The sequence below is a fragment of the Schistocerca cancellata genome, chromosome 8, assembly GCF_023864275.1.
Source record: "Schistocerca cancellata isolate TAMUIC-IGC-003103 chromosome 8, iqSchCanc2.1, whole genome shotgun sequence".
In the NCBI taxonomy this organism is placed as follows: Eukaryota; Metazoa; Arthropoda; class Insecta; order Orthoptera; family Acrididae; genus Schistocerca; species Schistocerca cancellata.
In genome coordinates this window covers 201,957,333-201,969,090 of record NC_064633.1, presented here as the reverse complement: position 1 = coordinate 201,969,090, position 11,758 = coordinate 201,957,333, and the positions used below count along the sequence as shown (strand labels likewise).

At 49.4% G+C, this 11,758-nt stretch overlaps 3 non-coding genes across 3 annotated transcripts; all 3 read right to left on the bottom strand.

Moving 5' to 3' along the window:
- Window positions 1–2,050: 2,050 nt before the first annotated feature.
- Window positions 2,051–2,125, bottom strand: Trnas-uga (transfer RNA serine (anticodon UGA)). Its single transcript has one exon. It is a non-coding gene; the product is annotated as a tRNA-Ser (tRNA).
- Window positions 2,126–8,974: 6,849 nt separating this feature from the next.
- On the bottom strand, window positions 8,975–9,049 carry Trnas-cga (transfer RNA serine (anticodon CGA)). The gene has a single exon. It is a non-coding gene; the product is annotated as a tRNA-Ser (tRNA).
- A 2,634-nt stretch (window positions 9,050–11,683) lies between these two features.
- Trnas-cga (transfer RNA serine (anticodon CGA)) lies at window positions 11,684–11,758 on the bottom strand. Its single transcript has one exon. It is a non-coding gene; the product is annotated as a tRNA-Ser (tRNA).

Below are 11,758 nucleotides of genomic sequence, written 5' to 3'. Positions count from 1 at the left end.
ATTCGTTCGGTACTAGTTTTTATGCAGCAAGGTAATGTATGTTATTACCTGCCATATCATGAATTTGTGTGGGGTTACAACTGACAAAGACCATTCTTCTAGGCACAAGAACAATCTTTGAAGTAGTATTGATCTTCACACAGAACTCTCCACTGGACACACGAAATAATGATAGACGAATTTAACGAAACTATTATAAGAACTTGTAATGTTAAAGGCACCGGACTATATGGACACATGGATTGCTCAAGTTCGAAAAAAGCAACGATTGTAAAACTGCTCTCCCACACAAAATTTAAAAAGATGTAATTAAAATAAGCGACTTTGAATAGTTTCCCTAGCATAAACAAATCTGAAATAGAATTATTAAGGATTTCTGCAGCTGAACTAACACAGTCAGATACACGTATCCTCGTCTAACCAGACAGCTCCTCAGAGCATGTCGATCCACACATCCAGGCGCAGTCAGAATGAGAATCATGGCGCTCACTGGAAGACGCCTCTACTTTCTAACCAGTACTGAGGAGAAGAAATCCCATTATGCTTGACCAATTAACAGCACGACAAAGTTCTAATCTCATATCTTTGCCACTACTCTTAACCTTCATTATTTGCTAAACTTTCCCTCAAGATTAGATTGGCAAGAGATCTACTATACAAGCTACCCAGGCCGCCCATATAATCATTCAAATTCCAGCTACACACGTATTCACTCACTCATGGATTATTATCGGAAACTCGGGGACTGGAAAGAAGGTGTATAAGTAAAGAACGAACAAGTTCTCCTATTCCTTCTCCAGAGAATACTGGTTTGCTGAATCGATTATGTGCAACAAGAAAATCGGAGTTACAAATACCCAAAATGTGTCGAAATGCGTGATTAATGAAACGGCTGTGACTGACCCGTTTCAACAGAATAAATATCAATCACATAAAAGGAAGCAAATTCCACGACCAACAGCAAACAAGAAAGTGAGTGAAAATGTGCATTTGATGTAAGTTAATACAACCAGGAATCACTCATACTTCCCTAAAGAACAATTTTCGAATCCATGTCCATATGAACTTTTTGTAATGTTTTGATGTCAAAAATAAATCCCTAAACTTTCTGGCATATTTTTTATTCACCCAGTATAGTATGTGGTCGAGAGTATTTCTTACGAGTGTTAGCGATTTCCTGCTCCACCCATTTAGTGAACTGGGGGAAAATGACTGTCTACATATGGCTCCGAAGGCCCCGTACCTCTCATATCATTTAAGGAACCTACGATGGTGGTAGCGGAAAGGTCACTCGGTCTTCTTCGAATATCAAGTGTCTAAATTTACGGCCGGCCGGAGTGGCCATGCGGTTCTAGGCGTTACAATCTGGAACCGAGCGACCGCTACGGTCGCATGTTCGAATCCTGCCTCGGGCATGGATGTGTGTGATGTCCTTAGGTTAGTTAGGTTTAATTAGTTCTAAGTTCTGATGACCTCAGAAGTTAAGTCGTATAGTGCTCAGAAGCATTTGAACCATTTTTTTCTAAATTTACGTAACAGGGTTTCGAAAGAACAACGTATTCTTTCTTCCACAGGTTCCCTTCTAGGTTTCCTGAGAATCTTCGTTCTGTTTTATGTGGATTACACTGGCTTGTTACAATCCTAGCAGCGTATCTCTTGATTAATTCTACGTATGTCTGTTATCGGGCCTACTTGGTACTAAGTACAATCACTGGTACAGTATGAAACTTCCTGGCAGATTAAAACTGTGTGCCCGACCGAGACTCGAACTCGGGACCTTTGCCTTTCGCGGGCAAGTGCTCTACCAACTGAGCTACCGAAGCACGTATCACGTCCGGTACTCACAGCTTTACTTCTGCCAGTACCTCGTCTCCTACCTTCCAAACTTTACAGAAGCTCTCCTGCGAAACTTGCAGAACTAACACTCCTGAAAGAAAGGATATTGCGGAGACATGGCTTAGCCACAGCCTGGGGGATGTTTCCAGAATGAGATTTTCACTCTGCAGCGGAGTGTGCGCTGATATGAAACTTCCTGGCAGATTAAAACTGTGTGCCCGACCGAGACTCGAACTCGGGACCTTTGCCTTTCACGGGCAAGTGCTCTACCAACTGAGCTACCGAAGCACGACTCACGTCCGGTACTCACAGCTTTACTTCTGCCAGTACCTCGTCTCCTACCTTCCAAACTTTACAGAAGCTCTCCTGCGAAACTTGCAGAAGTAACACTCCTGAAAGAAAGGATATTGCGGAGACATGGCTTAGCCACAGCCTGGGGGATGTTTCCAGAATGAGATTTTCACTCTGCAGCGGAGTGTGCGCTGATATGAAACTTCCTGGCAGATTAAAACTGTGTGCCCGACCGAGACTCGAACTCGGGACCTTTGCCTTTCGCGGGCAAGTGCTCTACCAACTGAGCTACCGAAGCACGACTCACGTCCGGTACTCACAGCTTTACTTCTGCCAGTACCTCGTCTCCTACCTTCCAAACTTTACAGAAGCTCTCCTGCGAAATTTGCAGAACTAACACTCCTGAAAGAAAGGATATTGCGGAGACATGGCTTAGCCACAGCCTGGGGGATGTTTCAAGAATGAGATTTTCACTCTGCAGCGGAGTGTGCGCTGATATGAAACTTCCTGGCAGATTAAAACTGTGTGCCCGACAGAGACTCGAACTCGGGACCTTTGCCTTTCGCGGGCAAGTGCTCTACCAACTGAGCTACCGAAGCACGTATCACGTCCGGTACTCACAGCTTTTCTTCTGCCAGTACCTCGTCTCCTACCTTCCAAACTTTACAGAAGCTCTCCTGCGAAACTTGCAGAACTAACACTCCTGAAAGAAAGGATATTGCGGAGACATGGCTTAGCCACAGCCTGGGGGATGTTTCAAGAATGAGATTTTCACTCTGCAGCGGAGTGTGCGCTGATATGAAACTTCCTGGCAGATTAAAACTGTGTGCCCGACAGAGACTCGAACTCGGGACCTTTGCCTTTCGCGGGCAAGTGCTCTACCAACTGAGCTACCGAAGCACGTATCACGTCCGGTACTCACAGCTTTTCTTCTGCCAGTACCTCGTCTCCTACCTTCCAAACTTTACAGAAGCTCTCCTGCGAAACTTGCAGAACTAACACTCCTGAAAGAAAGGATATTGCGGAGACATGGCTTAGCCACAGCCTGGGGGATGTTTCCAGAATGAGATTTTCACTCTGCAGCGGAGTGTGCGCTGATATGAAACTTCCTGGCAGATTAAAACTGTGTGCCCGACCGAGACTCGAACTCGGGACCTTTGCCTTTCGCGGGCAAGTGCTCTACCAACTGAGCTACCGAAGCACGACTCACGTCCGGTACTCACAGCTTTACTTCTGCCAGTACCTCGTCTCCTACCTTCCAAACTTTACAGAAGCTCTCCTGCGAAACTTGCAGAAGTAACACTCCTGAAAGAAAGGATATTGCGGAGACATGGCTTAGCCACAGCCTGGGGGATGTTTCCAGAATGAGATTTTCACTCTGCAGCGGAGTGTGCGCTGATATGAAACTTCCTGGCAGATTAAAACTGTGTGCCCGACCGAGACTCGAACTCGGGACCTTTGCCTTTCGCGGGCAAGTGCTCTACCAACTGAGCTACCGAAGCACGACTCACGTCCGGTACTCACAGCTTTACTTCTGCCAGTACCTCGTCTCCTACCTTCCAAACTTTACAGAAGCTCTCCTGCGAAACTTGCAGAACTAACACTCCTGAAAGAAAGGATATTGCGGAGACATGGCTTAGCCACAGCCTGGGGGATGTTTCCAGAATGAGATTTTCACTCTGCAGCGGAGTGTGCGCTGATATGAAACTTCCTGGCAGATTAAAACTGTGTGCCCGACCGAGACTCGAACTCGGGACCTTTGCCTTTCGCGGGCAAGTGCTCTACCAACTGAGCTACCGAAGCACGACTCACGTCCGGTACTCACAGCTTTACTTCTGCCAGTACCTCGTCTCCTACCTTCCAAACTTTACAGAAGCTCTCCTGCGAAACTTGCAGAACTAACACTCCTGAAAGAAAGGATATTGCGGAGACATGGCTTAGCCACAGCCTGGGGGATGTTTCCAGAATGAGATTTTCACTCTGCAGCGGAGTGTGCGCTGATATGAAACTTCCTGGCAGATTAAAACTGTGTGCCCGACCGAGACTCGAACTCGGGACCTTTGCCTTTCGCGGGCAAGTGCTCTACCAACTGAGCTACCGAAGCACGACTCACGTCCGGTACTCACAGCTTTACTTCTGCCAGTACCTCGTCTCCTACCTTCCAAACTTTACAGAAGCTCTCCTGCGAAACTTGCAGAACTAACACTCCTGAAAGAAAGGATATTGCGGAGACATGGCTTAGCCACAGCCTGGGGGATGTTTCCAGAATGAGATTTTCACTCTGCAGCGGAGTGTGCGCTGATATGAAACTTCCTGGCAGATTAAAACTGTGTGCCCGACCGAGACTCGAACTCGGGACCTTTGCCTTTCGCGGGCAAGTGCTCTACCAACTGAGCTACCGAAGCACGACTCACGTCCGGTACTCACAGCTTTACTTCTGCCAGTACCTCGTCTCCTACCTTCCAAACTTTACAGAAGCTCTCCTGCGAAACTTGCAGAACTAACACTCCTGAAAGAAAGGATATTGCGGAGACATGGCTTAGCCACAGCCTGGGGGATGTTTCCAGAATGAGATTTTCACTCTGCAGCGGAGTGTGCGCTGATATGAAACTTCCTGGCAGATTAAAACTGTGTGCCCGACCGAGACTCGAACTCGGGACCTTTACCTTTCGCGGGCAAGTGCTGTACCAACTGAGCTACCAAAGTACGACTCACGTCCGGTACTCACAGCTTTACTTCTGCCAGTACCTCGTCTCCTACCTTCCAAACTTTACAGAAGCTCTCCTGCGAAACTTGCAGAAGTAACACTCCTGAAAGAAAGGATATTGCGGAGACATGGCTTAGCCACAGCCTGGGGGATGTTTCCAGAATGAGATTTTCACTCTGCAGCGGAGTGTGCGCTGATATGAAACTTCCTGGCAGATTAAAACTGTGTGCCCGACCGAGACTCGAACTCGGGACCTTTGCCTTTCGCGGGCAAGTGCTCTACCAACTGAGCTACCGAAGCACGACTCACGTCCGGTACTCACAGCTTTACTTCTGCCAGTACCTCGTCTCCTACCTTCCAAACTTTACAGAAGCTCTCCTGCGAAACTTGCAGAAGTAACACTCCTGAAAGAAAGGATATTGCGGAGACATGGCTTAGCCACAGCCTGGGGGATGTTTCCAGAATGAGATTTTCACTCTGCAGCGGAGTGTGCGCTGATATGAAACTTCCTGGCAGATTAAAACTGTGTGCCCGACCGAGACTCGAACTTGGGACCTTTGCCTTTCGCGGGCAAGTGCTCTACCAACTGAGCTACCGAAGCACGACTCACGTCCGGTACTCACAGCTTTACTTCTGCCAGTACCTCGTCTCCTACCTTCCAAACTTTACAGAAGCTCTCCTGCGAAACTTGCAGAACTAACACTCCTGAAAGAAAGGATATTGCGGAGACATGGCTTAGCCACAGCCTGGGGGATGTTTCCAGAATGAGATTTTCACTCTGCAGCGGAGTGTGCGCTGATATGAAACTTCCTGGCAGATTAAAACTGTGTGCCCGACCGAGACTCGAACTCGGGACCTTTGCCTTTCGCGGGCAAGTGCTCTACCAACTGAGCTACCGAAGCACGACTCACGTCCGGTACTCACAGCTTTACTTCTGCCAGTACCTCGTCTCCTACCTTCCAAACTTTACAGAAGCTCTCCTGCGAAACTTGCAGAACTAACACTCCTGAAAGAAAGGATATTGCGGAGACATGGCTTAGCCACAGCCTGGGGGATGTTTCCAGAATGAGATTTTCACTCTGCAGCGGAGTGTGCGCTGATATGAAACTTCCTGGCAGATTAAAACTGTGTGCCCGACCGAGACTCGAACTCGGGACCTTTGCCTTTCGCGGGCAAGTGCTCTACCAACTGAGCTACCGAAGCACGACTCACGTCCGGTACTCACAGCTTTACTTCTGCCAGTACCTCGTCTCCTACCTTCCAAACTTTACAGAAGCTCTCCTGCGAAACTTGCAGAACTAACACTCCTGAAAGAAAGGATATTGCGGAGACATGGCTTAGCCACAGCCTGGGGGATGTTTCCAGAATGAGATTTTCACTCTGCAGCGGAGTGTGCGCTGATATGAAACTTCCTGGCAGATTAAAACTGTGTGCCCGACCGAGACTCGAACTCGGGACCTTTGCCTTTCGCGGGCAAGTGCTCTACCAACTGAGCTACCGAAGCACGACTCACGTCCGGTACTCACAGCTTTACTTCTGCCAGTACCTCGTCTCCTACCTTCCAAACTTTACAGAAGCTCTCCTGCGAAACTTGCAGAAGTAACACTCCTGAAAGAAAGGATATTGCGGAGACATGGCTTAGCCACAGCCTGGGGGATGTTTCCAGAATGAGATTTTCACTCTGCAGCGGAGTGTGCGCTGATATGAAACTTCCTGGCAGATTAAAACTGTGTGCCCGACCGAGACTCGAACTCGGGACCTTTGCCTTTCGCGGGCAAGTGCTCTACCAACTGAGCTACCGAAGCACGACTCACGTCCGGTACTCACAGCTTTACTTCTGCCAGTACCTCGTCTCCTACCTTCCAAACTTTACAGAAGCTCTCCTGCGAAACTTGCAGAAGTAACACTCCTGAAAGAAAGGATATTGCGGAGACATGGCTTAGCCACAGCCTGGGGGATGTTTCCAGAATGAGATTTTCACTCTGCAGCGGAGTGTGCGCTGATATGAAACTTCCTGGCAGATTAAAACTGTGTGCCCGACCGAGACTCGAACTCGGGACCTTTGCCTTTCGCGGGCAAGTGCTCTACCAACTGAGCTACCGAAGCACGACTCACGTCCGGTACTCACAGCTTTACTTCTGCCAGTACCTCGTCTCCTACCTTCCAAACTTTACAGAAGCTCTCCTGCGAAACTTGCAGAACTAACACTCCTGAAAGAAAGGATATTGCGGAGACATGGCTTAGCCACAGCCTGGGGGATGTTTCCAGAATGAGATTTTCACTCTGCAGCGGAGTGTGCGCTGATATGAAACTTCCTGGCAGATTAAAACTGTGTGCCCGACCGAGACTCGAACTCGGGACCTTTGCCTTTCGCGGGCAAGTGCTCTACCAACTGAGCTACCGAAGCACGACTCACGTCCGGTACTCACAGCTTTACTTCTGCCAGTACCTCGTCTCCTACCTTCCAAACTTTACAGAAGCTCTCCTGCGAAACTTGCAGAACTAACACTCCTGAAAGAAAGGATATTGCGGAGACATGGCTTAGCCACAGCCTGGGGGATGTTTCCAGAATGAGATTTTCACTCTGCAGCGGAGTGTGCGCTGATATGAAACTTCCTGGCAGATTAAAACTGTGTGCCCGACCGAGACTCGAACTCGGGACCTTTGCCTTTCGCGGGCAAGTGCTCTACCAACTGAGCTACCGAAGCACGTATCACGTCCGGTACTCACAGCTTTTCTTCTGCCAGTACCTCGTCTCCTACCTTCCAAACTTTACAGAAGCTCTCCTGCGAAACTTGCAGAACTAACACTCCTGAAAGAAAGGATATTGCGGAGACATGGCTTAGCCACAGCCTGGGGGATGTTTCCAGAATGAGATTTTCACTCTGCAGCGGAGTGTGCGCTGATATGAAACTTCCTGGCAGATTAAAACTGTGTGCCCGACCGAGACTCGAACTCGGGACCTTTGCCTTTCGCGGGCAAGTGCTCTACCAACTGAGCTACCGAAGCACGTATCACGTCCGGTACTCACAGCTTTGCTTCTGCCAGTACCTCGTCTCCTACCTTCCAAACTTTACAGAAGCTCTCCTGCGAAACTTGCAGAACTAACACTCCTGAAAGAAAGGATATTGCGGAGACATGGCTTAGCCACAGCCTGGGGGATGTTTCCAGAATGAGATTTTCACTCTGCAGCGGAGTGTGCGCTGATAATGAAACTTCCTGGCAGATTAAAACTGTGTGCCCGACCGAGACTCGAACTCGGGACCTTTGCCTTTCGCGGGCAAGTGCTCTACCAACTGAGCTACCGAAGCACGACTCACGTCCGGTACTCACAGCTTTACTTCTGCCAGTACCTCGTCTCCTACCTTCCAAACTTTACAGAAGCTCTCCTGCGAAACTTGCAGAAGTAACACTCCTGAAAGAAAGGATATTGCGGAGACATGGCTTAGCCACAGCCTGGGGGATGTTCCCAGAATGAGATTTTCACTCTGCAGCGGAGTGTGCGCTGATAATGAAACTTCCTGGCAGATTAAAACTGTGTGCCCGACCGAGACTCGAACTCGGGACCTTTGCCTTTCGCGGGCAAGTGCTCTACCAACTGAGCTACCGAAGCACGACTCACGTCCGGTACTCACAGCTTTACTTCTGCCAGTACCTCGTCTCCTACCTTCCAAACTTTACAGAAGCTCTCCTGCGAAACTTGCAGAACTAACACTCCTGAAAGAAAGGATATTGCGGAGACATGGCTTAGCCACAGCCTGGGGGATGTTCCCAGAATGAGATTTTCACTCTGCAGCGGAGTGTGCGCTGATATGAAACTTCCTGGCAGATTAAAACTGTGTGCCCGACCGAGACTCGAACTCGGGACCTTTGCCTTTCGCGGGCAAGTGCTCTACCAACTGAGCTACCGAAGCACGTATCACGTCCGGTACTCACAGCTTTACTTCTGCCAGTACCTCGTCTCCTACCTTCCAAACTTTACAGAAGCTCTCCTGCGAAACTTGCAGAACTAACACTCCTGAAAGAAAGGATATTGCGGAGACATGGCTTAGCCACAGCCTGGGGGATGTTTCCAGAATGAGATTTTCACTCTGCAGCGGAGTGTGCGCTGATATGAAACTTCCTGGCAGATTAAAACTGTGTTCCCGACCGAGACTCGAACTCGGGACCTTTGCCTTTCGCGGGCAAGTGCTCTACCAACTGAGCTACCGAAGCACGACTCACGTCCGGTACTCACAGCTTTACTTCTGCCAGTACCTCGTCTCCTACCTTCCAAACTTTACAGAAGCTCTCCTGCGAAACTTGCAGAACTAACACTCCTGAAAGAAAGGATATTGCGGAGACATGGCTTAGCCACAGCCTGGGGGATGTTTCCAGAATGAGATTTTCACTCTGCAGCGGAGTGTGCGCTGATATGAAACTTCCTGGCAGATTAAAACTGTGTGCCCGACCGAGACTCGAACTCGGGACCTTTGCCTTTCGCGGGCAAGTGCTCTACCAACTGAGCTACCGAAGCACGACTCACGTCCGGTACTCACAGCTTTACTTCTGCCAGTACCTCGTCTCCTACCTTCCAAACTTTACAGAAGCTCTCCTGCGAAACTTGCAGAACTAACACTCCTGAAAGAAAGGATATTGCGGAGACATGGCTTAGCCACAGCCTGGGGGATGTTTCCAGAATGAGATTTTCACTCTGCAGCGGAGTGTGCGCTGATATGAAACTTCCTGGCAGATTAAAACTGTGTGCCCGACCGAGACTCGAACTCGGGACCTTTGCCTTTCGCGGGCAAGTGCTCTACCAACTGAGCTACCGAAGCACGACTCACGTCCGGTACTCACAGCTTTACTTCTGCCAGTACCTCGTCTCCTACCTTCCAAACTTTACAGAAGCTCTCCTGCGAAACTTGCAGAACTAACACTCCTGAAAGAAAGGATATTGCGGAGACATGGCTTAGCCACAGCCTGGGGGATGTTTCCAGAATGAGATTTTCACTCTGCAGCGGAGTGTGCGCTGATATGAAACTTCCTGGCAGATTAAAACTGTGTGCCCGACCGAGACTCGAACTCGGGACCTTTGCCTTTCGCGGGCAAGTGCTCTACCAACTGAGCTACCGAAGCACGACTCACGTCCGGTACTCACAGCTTTACTTCTGCCAGTACCTCGTCTCCTACCTTCCAAACTTTACAGAAGCTCTCCTGCGAAACTTGCAGAAGTAACACTCCTGAAAGAAAGGATATTGCGGAGACATGGCTTAGCCACAGCCTGGGGGATGTTTCCAGAATGAGATTTTCACTCTGCAGCGGAGTGTGCGCTGATATGAAACTTCCTGGCAGATTAAAACTGTGTGCCCGACCGAGACTCGAACTCGGGACCTTTGCCTTTCGCGGGCAAGTGCTCTACCAACTGAGCTACCGAAGCACGACTCACGTCCGGTACTCACAGCTTTACTTCTGCCAGTACCTCGTCTCCTACCTTCCAAACTTTACAGAAGCTCTCCTGCGAAACTTGCAGAAGTAACACTCCTGAAAGAAAGGATATTGCGGAGACATGGCTTAGCCACAGCCTGGGGGATGTTTCCAGAATGAGATTTTCACTCTGCAGCGGAGTGTGCGCTGATATGAAACTTCCTGGCAGATTAAAACTGTGTACCCGACCGAGACTCGAACTCGGGACCTTTGCCTTTCGCGGGCAAGTGCTCTACCAACTGAGCTACCGAAGCACGACTCACGTCCGGTACTCACAGCTTTACTTCTGCCAGTACCTCGTCTCCTACCTTCCAAACTTTACAGAAGCTCTCCTGCGAAACTTGCAGAACTAACACTCCTGAAAGAAAGGATATTGCGGAGACATGGCTTAGCCACAGCCTGGGGGATGTTTCCAGAATGAGATTTTCACTCTGCAGCGGAGTGTGCGCTGATATGAAACTTCCTGGCAGATTAAAACTGTGTGCCCGACCGAGACTCGAACTCGGGACCTTTGCCTTTCGCGGGCAAGTGCTCTACCAACTGAGCTACCGAAGCACGACTCACGTCCGGTACTCACAGCTTTACTTCTGCCAGTACCTCGTCTCCTACCTTCCAAACTTTACAGAAGCTCTCCTGCGAAACTTGCAGAACTAACACTCCTGAAAGAAAGGATATTGCGGAGACATGGCTTAGCCACAGCCTGGGGGATGTTTCCAGAATGAGATTTTCACTCTGCAGCGGAGTGTGCGCTGATATGAAACTTCCTGGCAGATTAAAACTGTGTGCCCGACCGAGACTCGAACTCGGGACCTTTGCCTTTCGCGGGCAAGTGCTCTACCAACTGAGCTACCGAAGCACGACTCACGTCCGGTACTCACAGCTTTACTTCTGCCAGTACCTCGTCTCCTACCTTCCAAACTTTACAGAAGCTCTCCTGCGAAACTTGCAGAACTAACACTCCTGAAAGAAAGGATATTGCGGAGACATGGCTTAGCCACAGCCTGGGGGATGTTTCCAGAATGAGATTTTCACTCTGCAGCGGAGTGTGCGCTGATATGAAACTTCCTGGCAGATTAAAACTGTGTGCCCGACCGAGACTCGAACTCGGGACCTTTGCCTTTCGCGGGCAAGTGCTCTACCAACTGAGCTACCGAAGCACGTATCACGTCCGGTACTCACAGCTTTGCTTCTGCCAGTACCTCGTCTCCTACCTTCCAAACTTTACAGAAGCTCTCCTGCGAAACTTGCAGAACTAACACTCCTGAAAGAAAGGATATTGCGGAGACATGGCTTAGCCACAGCCTGGGGGATGTTTCCAGAATGAGATTTTCACTCTGCAGCGGAGTGTGCGCTGATATGAAACTTCCTGGCAGATTAAAACTGTGTTCCCGACCGAGACTCGAACTCGGGACCTTTGCCTTTCGCGGGCAAGTGCTCTACCAACTGAGCTACCGAAGC